General features: G+C 42.7%; 1 protein-coding gene across 4 annotated transcripts in view; it reads left to right on the top strand.

Moving 5' to 3' along the window:
* The window catches only part of ddr2a (discoidin domain receptor tyrosine kinase 2a), a 154,925-nt gene that overhangs the window by 42,553 nt on the left and 99,970 nt on the right, over positions 1–12,402 (top strand). For 2 of the 4 annotated variants that reach the window (XM_063064909.1, XM_063064910.1), the window contains one exon: positions 5,519–5,767. The exons of the other annotated variants lie outside the window; for them this stretch is intronic. The gene's annotated coding sequence lies outside the window, so the exon portion shown is untranslated. The remainder of the gene's footprint in view (positions 1–5,518; positions 5,768–12,402) is intronic. 4 annotated transcript variants of the gene reach the window in all.

The following is a 12,402-nucleotide window of genomic DNA, read 5'->3' as shown; positions in this document are numbered from 1 at the left end:
CTGTGTACAAACATCTATTGATGCTTCTGGACACATCTTCAGTGATGTTCCTGGAATCATCGGGTGTTTCGGGTCTTTCAACATCATACAACCTCCTCCAGGTGACCCAGCCGGGGCTGATCAGACCCCAGCTTGTGTCCAGATGGCTAGCTACTTATGACTCCATGGCTCCCCTCTTTTGAGCCACAGCCATTTTGAGGCCCTCTCTGCCGCATCGGTGGTACTACGGATGGCTCTCCTCTTCCTCTCTCCCTCGATGCCCAAAATGCTGAAGGCTCTAACTAAAGAATGGGCTACGAATCCCCTACAACCAACCTCCACTGGGAGACACCTCGCTCTCCATCCAGCCTGCTGACAGTTGTGTCATGGCTTGCAGCTTCCTATCAACCCCTCCCTTCGCCGTTGCCTCCAGAATTTGGTTAACATCTTCATCAAACAGCTTCCACAGTGAAGTCATGTTAGCTGCAGGCCATTTGATCTGCCTCTTGTTAGACTTCATGTTCGAGGGATTAGTTTGCAACACTTGGAGGTTCCGGGCACTATGGGGTGACTCTGGGCCTGGCCCCTCCTTCGTCTCACCAAGTTGGACACCTGCGCATTGTGCTGCTCCTACTCCCGCCAAACACTTCATCCTCGCTTGGTGGATCTTCAAGCCGTGATCGTTCTTGCAGATTTTGCCACATGTACACTGCTTCCTCATCGTCGTTTGTTCATTGCCTGGGTCTGATGTCGTTGTGTCCATCCGACTGGGGTGCTCATCCTCCCCCGCTTCTCGGGCACCCCTGGGGGTATCTTTTCCTTAGATTCTTTGTAGCTTGTGTGGGGGTCCTCCTCTCAGAGGACACAGATTGGGTTGCCAGCCCGTTCTGCCCTGGTTGCCGTCTCTCCGGGCTGTCACTGACTCTCCAGTCGTCACCACTCTTAATAGAGAGGAGCAAGAATTAAAATATTGGTTTCTTGATTTTCATGCTGTACAACGTATTCTTATACTGAAAAATGCTTCTTCGATAATTTTATTCAGAAACAATCAGTGGCCAGTCCCTTTCACTTATCACAAGTGAAACAATAAATTACAGTATTCAGAAACATCCCTCATGACATCAGTTGTTCAAACGTAGAAACCTCTCCTCAGAGAGTGTGGTGAATTACTGGATTTCTCTGCCTAAACAGGTAGTAGAAGCTGGATCATAAAATGTATATAGACTGAAGGAGGATGAATATTTGATAAATGAAAGAATAGAGGAGTGGGGAGGAGTGGCACAGAAGAGGATTTGAGACCAGCATTGATCAGCCATGATCATATTAAGTGCTGAGGCAGGCTGAGGATGGCCTGGCCTACTCCAACTCCTACATTATTGTGTTCCTGTTTTCTGTAACATTGCAACCAGGGCTCAAAAATATTTGCATTAATATGAATTGTTCCGGCTGATCCATGCAGAGATGCTCTGAATCAAAGAACCTGGATTTTATTGCTTGTAATACACATTTGTTTAAGATTTATTTCTCCACTGTTTAAATGGAGTTCTTACCACCCAAAGAAAGTGACAATATAGTACTGAGCAAAAGCCTTAGGCTCACAGATATAGCAAGGGTGCCGAAGACTTGGCAGAGTACTGTATTTGTCAATGTGGAGCAGAAAATGAGTTTGTAGATCTGCCAGGAGCAAAGGATGTTGGGAATGGGAAGTGTGAATGGTGAAGAGAGGGGTGGCAGAGAAGATCCAGGGGTGAGGTGACACAGGCACAGACACATCCGGCCCTGAGACACCAGGTAAGGTAAATTAATTCCAAAAAATTGGATATTGATCACTACAGAATGTCTCTATATGGTGCTTTCCACTCCTTCACCTCTCCCTTCCCCTTTTCCCAACAATGATTCCCCTCTCCCTGCCCTCTTCTCAGTCTCAGTCCACAATACAGACCCATATCAGAATCAGATTAATCATCACTCGTATATGTCTTGAAATCTGTTTTTTTTTGTGTCAGCAGTATCGTGTAAGAGGTAAAATTACTACAATACTGTGCAAAAGTCTTAGGCACCCTAGCTATTTATACAGTGGCTACAAAAAGTATTCACACACCTTGGAAGTTGTCATGTTTTATTGTTTTTCAACTTTGAATCACAGTAGATATAATTTGGCTGACTGAGGTGTGGCTAATACTGCAATTGTGTTCTCTGCAGAGATGTTCCACATTCCATCCAATGTTCTTTTGTTTCCTTCACAACCACTTATCTTTACAATTCCTACTCAGTCCTCTATAAATCAAACCTACCACAGCTAGAAAGAAATGTTGGTGGTGATACAAGAGGCTGCGGATATTGAAATCTTATTTACTTGTTTATTGGAAATAGTTTGGTTTTTGAAAAGAGTTGATGGTACATTGTAGACCTGCCTCAGTAGTTCCCTCCAATGAATTTTTCCTCAATTATGTAACAATTATCAGGGAATCATGGTATCTTATAGGATCAAATGAAACCATTGTGCATGTATGAGCTCACTTAAGGATATATAAAGAGTTACAATGTCAGAAAACACAGGAAATATCCATTCAGCCATCCATGTCCAAGCTGACCTGTGGGCCCCATTTATATTTGTGCCAACTTCTAGATCTTTCCTCATGGCCTTCAATGCCCAGGAGGTTCAAATGTTTATCTGGACAGATTTTAAGTACTGTTAGCAATCCCACACTCTCCAGCAAAAAATACCGTATACTCACCACACTGGGTGAAAAAGGCCCCCCTTAAATCTCCTTCAAGACTCTTCCCCATACTCTAAATCTACTGGACATTCTCTAGTATTAATCCTGCCTCCCTGCTTTGTTCAGGGAGGCAGGATTAAGCATCATATTTTGCATTAGTCTTCACAGTGGAAGATGTCTGCAGTATACCGGACATTCAAGAGTGTCAGGGAAGTGAAGTTTGTGCAGTGAAAGTTATGACTGAGAAGGTGCTCAGGAAGCTTAATGGTCTGAGGGTGGATAAATCTCCTGGACCTGATGGAATGCACCCTCAGGTTCTGAAGGAAGTAGCTGGAGAGGTTGCGGAGGCATTAACGATGATCTTTCAAGAATTGATAGATTCTGGCATTGTACCGGATGACTGGAAAATTGCCAATGTTTCTCCGCTAGTTAAGAAGGGTAGGAGGCAGCAGAATGGAAACTATAGACCTGTTAGCCTGACATCAGTGGATGGGAAGTTGTTGGAAACAATTGTTTGGGATGAGATTATGGAGTACTTGGAGGCACATGACAAGATAGGTCAAAGCCAGCATGGTTTCCTGAAAAGAAAACCCTGTCTGACTAACCTACTGCAATTTTTTTGAAGAAATTACAAGCAGGGTAGACAAAGGAGATGCAGTGGACGTGGTGTACCTGGATTTTCAGAAGGCCTTTGACAAGGTGTTGCATACGAGGCTGCTTAGCAAGATGAGCGCCCATGGAATTACAGGGAAGTTACTAGCGTGGGTGGAGCATTGGCTAGTCAGCAGAAAACAGAGAGTGGGAATAAAGGGATCCTATTCTGGCTGGCTGCCGGTTACCAGTGGAGTTCCACAGGAGTCGGTATTGGGACTGCTGCTTTTTACGATGTATGTCAATGATTTGGACTACGGTATTAATGGATTTGTGACTAAATTTGCTGTTGATAAAAGGATAGGTGGAGGAGCGGGTAGTGTTGAGGAAACAGAGAGCCTGCAGAGAGACTTAGATAGATTAGGGGAATGGGCAAAAAAAGTGGCAAGTGAAATACAATGTTGGAAAGTGTATGGTCACGCACTTTGGTGAAAGAAATAAAAAGGCAGACTATTATTTAGATGGGGAGAGAATTCAAAATGCAGAGATGCAAAGAGACTTGGGAGTCCTTGTACAAGATACCCTAAAGGTTAACTTCCAGGTTGAGTCAGTTGTGAAGAAGGTGAATGCAATGTTGGCATATATTTCTAGAGGTATAGAATATAAGAGCAGGGATGTGTTGTTGAGGCATTTGTGAAACCGCACTTGGAGTATTGTGTGCAGTTTTGGGCTCCTTATTTTAGGAAAGATATACTGACATTGGAGAGGGTTCAGAGAAGATTCACAAGAATGATTCCAAGAATGAGAGGGTTACGGTATGAGGAACGTCTTGAAGTTCTTGGGCTGTATTCCCTGGAGTTCAAGAGAAAGAGGGGGGGATCTCATAGAAATATTCTGAATGTTAAAAGGCCTGAACAGATTAGATATGGCAAAGTTATTTCCCATGGTAGGGGATTCTAGGACAAGAGGGCATGACTTCAGGATTGAAGGATGTCCTTTTAGAACTGAGGTGCGGAGAAATTACTTTATTCAGAGGGTGGTAAATCTGTGGAATTTGTTGCCACGAGCAGCTCTGGAGTTGGTCATTGGGTATATTTAAGGCAGAGATAGATAGGTTCTTGATTAGCCAGGGCATCAAAGGGTATGGGGTGAAAGCAGGTGAGTGAGGATCACTGGAAGAATTGGATCAGCCCATGATTGAATGGCGGAGTGGACTTTTTGGGCCGAATAGCCTACTTCTGCTCCTATATCTTATGGTCTCGTCCCATAGCTCTGCCATTTTTCTTCTTTCCACTTATTTATCCTATTCTCCTTTATAATGTTCCAATAAATCTGCTTCCATTATTTTCCTAACAATGGGTTTCAGACCATTACCATTGAAAAGAAAATCTCCTTACTCTACTTCTTTCTTTGCCAATTAGAATAGATTTGTGATTCATTACCAACTCTGCTGCTAGTTGTGCTGCTCTTAAAAAGAAACAACAAGATTGGAAAGTGGCCTACATGCTTGCTCTTACTGTTTTCCTTTTAAGATTGAGTCAGATGTCCCTTCGGACGCATGTTGGATCGTGAGCTGTGTATTTATCATTCATTCGCCACAGCTGCCCAACTTTCCAAGAGCTGCGGATGTGAAGAAGGAAATAGAAACAATTTTAGTCAAACTAAACAGAGATCTTTTTACATCCATATCCAAGCAGTATTGCTGCAATCCACTCTGTCATAGGGCACTGCTCTCATAAATAACTGCGACTTCAACCAGCATGGGATATATCATGCATGGATAACTATATGTATAATTAAGAATGTCTGGATTTCCTGGCAGCCTTTGTACACAGGCAGAAAGCTGTGGTTTACAGACTGCAGTTCTCGAGGATGAATGCTCAGTGGCAAATATTAATCCAAGGAAAGATTCTTAAAGGTTGAAGTTAGGAATTCTGAAGAGCATGTGAAGTCAAGAGCCCCAGTAAAATGAAGGCAATTAAAGGGTTAAGGAAGTTCTTCAATTTCTGCATTGTATGAACAGCCATAACTTACTCCAAAGTATGACCTTGATAAGCTTCACAACTTTCATCTCAGTCTTTGAAAACTTTTCAGTAAAGTTGCTGATGAGTTTCCTGTTTAAGCTTTACAATCCTGAAGTGCAGTCTATATTTAATCATTGCTAAGGCAAGTACTTCAACCATTTCAAGCCTGCAGCCAATGATTTGATTGTATTATTATCTGTGCAGGATTTCATTGGATGAAAGCAACAGACAAGCAAAGGAATTACGTTAATGAACTCTTCTGTCCACAAAAACCCAAGATGTTAAACTACTTTTCCCTCAGACCTGGACTCTGCCATTTAGGAGCATGATGCTGGATGTTTTAATGTACTGATTAGAGTTTGAGGATTATTATGCTGATTTGATTTGGAAGTGTTTGATTTCTTTTGGAGGGAAATTAAGATTATCACGATATTCCTTCCTCAATTTGCTAAGGTATGTGAAATGAGGACTAAGATATGCTTCATGAGTTTGTGCTTTTTTGATGTTTGGCTCCAGCTTGCTCCTGTGGAATTACTCACTTACTGTTTTACTGCCTTATACTGATTATTGTTACCCAGGGGAGCATTTCTTCTAAACTTCCAAAGCCAGCATGGTTCTGCTGATGTACTATTAGCTAGCAAACCGTGTACTTCAAGTTGCATCTGTAGAATTATATAGTATTTGGGGCACTTATATCACTATAATTATCAGCTGAAAAAGAACTATAACTGATGGAAGGTCAGAGTTTCAAGGTCCCTATTTCTGATTTCTTAAATACTGGTTAAACTGAAAGTGTCTGCTCCCCCGACCCCAGAATGAGTGTGTTTTTTATTTGTAATATAAACATTTTGATGAAATAATTTTAACGCCTAAGTATTCATTTCATTTTCTGTCTCCATTAATTCTTAACAATAAAGTTAATAGTTGGGATAAATGAATGTTAATTGTAATTTCACCCATTACACAAGAATAGCTTAATAATGAACAAAACTTAAATCCTACTTGTTCCTGCAGCTGTATCACATCTCCAGCCTTGCCTTGTTCATGAAATAGAAATAAGGAATGAACACAATTCTCCAAAATCTACTTGTCAGAATTATTGCTGTTTCATGTCCAATTTAAAACCAACGCTCTTAATGGTTGTGTTCAGACAGTAATCCATTAATGAGTCTTACTCACCACGTATGCCCAGAGTGCCGGGCATGCAAGACATCAGCACAATCTTCCCATGTGTTCCTAAGGTCATTAGCCTTTAGCTTCAGATCCTCAAGTTTTTAAGGACAATCTCACTGAGGGTCAGAAGCTAAAAGCTACTGCAATCAATTCTGTGTCCATGAAAAATTCATCGAAGAGTCCAATGCATTTATCTTGGATATACCATAGTATAGAGGCTCCCAACATCTTTTATGCCATGGACCAATACCACTAAGCAAAGTGTCCATGGACCCCAAATTGGGAACCCCAGCAATACAGTAAACTACAAATTAGCGGGCAGAATCTCTCCATTCCACATCATTGGAATGCAGCTGATGTGCTAACTTTTAGCCACTTGCCAGTTACAAAGGGGCTTAATCTTACTTGATACTAATTAATGCTAACCTGCACTCCTAAAGTTGAAGTGCGATGTGAAGTGGCCGCACACCGGGAGTCATTCTGCAAGGTTCAAGTTTGTTTATCGCATGTACATTGAAAAATAACATGAAATGTGTCATTTGTCTTAACAACCAACACAATGGAGTGTGTACTGAGGGCAGTCAAAGTGTCGCCATACATTCTGGCACCAAAACAACTTGTACATAATGCTCAGTAGAATGCAGCAATCAACAAAACAACTGCAAAACTAGCTCGGTTTCTCCTTCACACCCATGCACGTACACAGTCCTCTAACCCCAGGGCAGGTCATCTTCTTTGGCTTCCATTCTCCAGCAGACCCGCAAACATTGGGGCTTTGACTACCCCAGCAGACTCAGAGATTTGCAGATTCTGGGATCCACCAACAGGCCTCAACTTCCAGACATCCAATTTGACCCTTTGACCTTAATCTTCAGCATCAAACCCAGGACCTGCCAATCATTGAACACCAGGCCTCAATCACCAGTCTCAATAATTCATGAACTCAGAGAGTCAGCGGACCACAATCTTCTTGCCTACACAGAATTCCAACTGTAAAATGCTCTGACCCAGCTGGGCACCCGCCCTCATCTGCATTAGTCTGCCAGCATAACATCCATTGGACATCCCAGCTCCGTGCACAAATATCCAACATCCGCACCGCTAGCCTTTAAATCGAAGTGGACTTGGTCTCAAATTCCTCCACATTCTGCCTGTAAACCCTAACCTGACCCCTAGCTCCCCTTTCTGCCCAAAGCTGCTTTACAAAAAGAGCTGAAACTGAGCCACACCAGCAGCTGGGAGCCATCTGAGAACTGAAATTAGCCTGATAAAAATGGATTGAATGGTTAATCAGGGTGGAGAATGGGTTCCTTGTTTTTACCCATGCACTGTTGGAGGACACAGTGGAGGAAGTGGAAAGGAGGAGAGATGGACTGAATCTTGAGTAAAGCAGGAGGTTCTCCAGCAATGAGAGGCAATTGGAACAGACCACCAGAAAGTCAAGACTTGTAGTTAAATGCTAGAAGTATGCTGCACTTGACTTTAAGGTGTTAATTTGATTAAGTTTGGTCTGACTGATAACTGAAACTTCCCGCCTTAAAGCTTGCTCCTCATTTGATCACTTCTTCTCAAGTTACAGTTGGTTGGCAATTACCTTAACATGGCACAAGAAAACGAAAATGACGCATAAGAATTGTATCAGTTCAAGTCAACCACACAGTCCTTCTGAACGCTGGTATTTTATCGAGGCCCTCAACCTAAAGCACAGATCCTTCCTTTGAGTGGTATGCCAAGCTTATGCTTTGGTCTTGAAAGATCTCATATTCATACAGATCAAGTCCTATGATCTAAGTCCACCCCCAGTTTACACTAATCACACTTTATTCACCCTACACCATGTTCTCAACAATTCCCTCAGATTTCATCCCCCTACTTCACACCATTTACAGTGGCCATTTAACTTGCCAACTCGCCGTTGTCTTTGGGATGTGGAAGGAAACTGGAGCACACTGTGGAAACGTGTGCATTCGCAGGGAGAACATGCAAACTCCACACAGACTGTGCCAAAGACTCAGATCAATCCTGCATCACTAAAATTGAGGGAGGAGTTCTGCTAGCTGCACCATTGTCCTTGAACAAAGAACAGATCAAAAGGTGTTGGTCTATCATGTCATTTTTGGGTCTTGGGAGGAGCAGTATATTGGCCCTTGACTGGATAACATGGGGGTGTGATTAGTGACCACGTTGAAGAGATTGAATCTTATTTTGTTAGGTCTCCAATGCATAGATAATTGGAAATCAGATACCGATTTTTAACCGTGGATTTATCTGGGGTAGAGATTTGGGGCAAGGTAGAGAGGAATCCCTTGGCATTCTCAAATTTGGGGAAAAGAATATAATCAGGCAAAATTTATCATTGGGTCTGCCCACAAATCCAGTAGTGGCGAAGATTACTGCTGGTAATGTCTTGTAAAATGTTATTCTGGCTCAGTTTATAAGACAAATGTGAGGGAAAACTAGCCAATAATATAATGCAGGATGCTAAAAGTTTTTTTTTCCAGTTATATTGAGTAAAAGGGAGGTGAGATTTGATATTGGACCACTGGAAAATGATGCTGGTGGGGTAGTAATGGGGGACAAAGAAGTGGCAGTTTAACGTAATGAATACTTTGCATTGGTCTTCATCGTGGAAGACATGAGCAGTGTTCCAGAGGTCCATGAGTGTCAGGGAGCAAGAGTGAGTGACTTTGCTTTTACAAAGGAAAAAGTGCTAGGCAAACTCAAACTTAAGGTGGATAAGTCACCTGGACCAAATGGACTACATTCCAGAGTCCTGAGAGATGTTGCTGAAGAGTTGATGGATGCATTGGTTCTGATCTTTCAAGAATCATTTGAATCTGGCATGGTTTCGGAGGACTGGAAAACCACAAATGTCACTCCACTCTTTAAGAGGGGAGGAAAGCAAAAGAAAGGAAATTATAGGCCAGCTAGCCTAACATCAGTGATTGGAAAAGTGTTTGAGTTTATTAAGGATTTTGGAATACTTGGAAACTAATGATGAAATAAGTCAGTCAGCGTGGTTTCTGTAAAGGAAAATCTTGCCTGATGAATTTGTTAGTTCTTTGAAGAAATTACCACAGGGTGGACAAAGGAGAGGCAGTGGATGTAATTTACTTGGATTTTCAAAGGCATTTGGTAAGGTGCCACATAAAGCTGCCTAACAAGAGAAAATCCTATGATATTACAGGAAAGACATGGATAGTGGAATGGCTGACAGGCAGGATGCAGTGAGTGGGAATAAAGAGGGCCTTTTCTGCTTGGCTGCCAGTGAGCAGTGGACAGTATTGAGACTGCTAATTTTCACATTGTCTGTGATATGAACAATGGAATTCATGGCTTTGTGCAAAGTTTGTGGATGATATGAAGATAGGCGGAGGGGTAGGTAATGCTGAGGCAGCAGTGTGATTGCAGCAGCACTTAGACAAATTGGAAGAATGGACAAAGTGGCAAATGGAATAGTGTTGGGAAATGTATGATAATGCACTTTTGTAAAACGAACAAAAATGCAGACTGTTATCCAGATGCGGAGAAGGTTCAAACATTAGAAGTGTAGAGAGGGACTTGGGAGTCCTTGTGCAAGACTCCCAAAAGGTTAAATTACAGGTGGAGTCTGTGGTAAAGAAGGTACATGCAATGTTGGCATTTATTTCAAGGGGAATAGAATATTAAAGCAAGGAGATAATGCTCAGCCTTTATAAGACACTAGTTAGGCTGCACTTGGAGTATTGTCAACAGCTTTGGGCCCCATATCTCAGAAAGGATGTTGTTATTGGAGAGAATCCAGAGGAGGTTCACAAGGATGATTGCAGGAATGAAGGAGTTTACATGAGCGTTCGACAGCTTTGGACCTGTACTCGTTGGAATTTGGAAGAATTTCATTGAAACCTACTGAATATTGAAAGCAACACACATAAAAGTTGCTGGTGAATGCAGCAGGCCAGGCAGCATCTCTAGGAAGAGGTACAGTCGACATTTCGGGCCGAGACCCTTCGTTGGGACTAACTGAAAGAAGAGCTAGTAAGAGATTTGAAAGTGGGAGGGGGAGATCCAAAATGATAGGAGAGGACAGGAGGGGGAGGGATGGAGCCAAGAGCTGGACAGGTGATTGGCAAAGGGGATATGAGAGGATCATGGGACAGGAGGTCCGGGGAGAAAGAAGGGGGGGGGACCCAGAGGTTGGGCAAGGAGTATAGTGAAAGGGACAGAAGGAGAAAAAGAAGCGAGAAAAAGAATATAATAAATAATAAATAAATAACGGATTGGGTACGAGGGGGAGGAGGGGCATTAACGGAATTTAGAGTAGTCAATGTTCATGCCATCAGGTTGGAGGGTACCCAGACGAAATAAAAGGTGTTGTTCCTCCAACCTGAGTGTGACGGTAGAGGAGACCATGTATAGACATGTCAGAATGGGAATGGGACGTGGAATTAAAATGTGTGGCCACTGGGAGATCCTGCTTTCTCTGGTAGACAGAGCGTAGGTGTTCAGTGAAACGGTCTCCCAGTCTGCACCGGGTCTCGCCAATATATAGAAGGCTGCATCGGGAGCACCGGATGCAGTATATCACCCCAGCCAACTCACGGGTGAAGTGTCGCCTCACTTGGAAGGACTGTCTGGGGCCCTGAAAAGTAGTGAAGGAGGAAGTGTAAGGGCATGTGTGTCACCCCTCCCCCTTTCTTTCTCCCTAGGCCTCCCGTCCCATGATCCTCTCATATCCCTTTTGCCAATCATCTATCCAGCTCTTGGCTCCATCCCTCCCCCTCCTGTCTTCTCCTATCATTTTGGATCTCCCCCTCCCCCTCCCACTTTCAAATCTCTTACTAGCTCTTCTTTCAGTTAGTCCTGACGAAGGATCTCGGCCCGAAACGTCGACTGTACCTCTTCCTGGAGATGCTGCCTGGCCTGCTGTGTTCACCGACAACTTTTATGTGTGTTGCTTGAAATTCCAGCATCTGCAGATTTCCTCGTGTTTGAATATTGAAGGGACTAGATAAGGTGGATGTAGAGAGAATGTCTCCTATGGTGGGGATATCCTAAACTAGAGGGCACAGCCTCAAAATTGAGTGGTGACCTTTTAGAACAGAGGTAAGGATTTTTTTTAAGCCAAAAGAGTAGTGAATCTGTGGAATGCTCTGCCACAGTCTGCGGTGGTCGCCAGGTCTGAGAATATTTAAGGCGGAAGATGATAGTTTCCTGATTGGTCAGGGCATCAAAGGATATGGCAAGAAAGCAGGTGTGTGTGGGGTTGAATGGGATCCGGGATCTGCCGTGATGGAACAGTGGAGCAGACTCAATGGGCTGAATGGCCTGATTCTGCTCCTCTGTCTTATGGTCTTATAGGGCATGTGGTAGGTGTAATGTGCTTCAAAACAAAATGAGACTGGACAGTCTGCTAATCTTATCAGGGAGGGTGGGTTATCTGCTTGTTCTTCAGCCACTTATTAATAAATGTTATTTTTTGCAAAATTGTTTTATGTCTATCTTTTTTAATTTCCTATTGTGCTCTGCGTATAAAGGCAGCTGTTATTTATGTAACATGAAGGGTTCTGCCAAAAACAGCAATAAAATGCCACCAAAGCCAGCAGCAAAACGAATTCTTAAAGAGACATTTCTACTTTGCAAAAGTATATGCTGATTTACTTGCTGCCTTCAATTTTGCCCATATTGGAAGTTTCAGCCAGTTTCTTTCCACAAGAATGTGGACTCTAATCATTAGCAGACTGCAGGAAAAACACTCGGGCAAATTACAGGGAGCACCAAATGAAAACAGAACAGTTGATTAAGTTTGCAATTCTTTGAGAAGTTTACCATAATGCATTTACTGCATACATTAAAAATTAGAAGTATTTGTAGTGTTGGATATGTTGATATACTGTTGATAAAATATTGTTATTCATTAGAGTGGCACTGTCATT

The sequence above is a fragment of the Mobula hypostoma genome, chromosome 12 (genome assembly GCF_963921235.1).
Source record: "Mobula hypostoma chromosome 12, sMobHyp1.1, whole genome shotgun sequence".
Taxonomy (NCBI): Eukaryota; Metazoa; Chordata; class Chondrichthyes; order Myliobatiformes; family Myliobatidae; genus Mobula; species Mobula hypostoma.
Note: the sequence above shows the minus strand (reverse complement) of the source record. Positions and strands in the feature narration are given on the sequence as shown.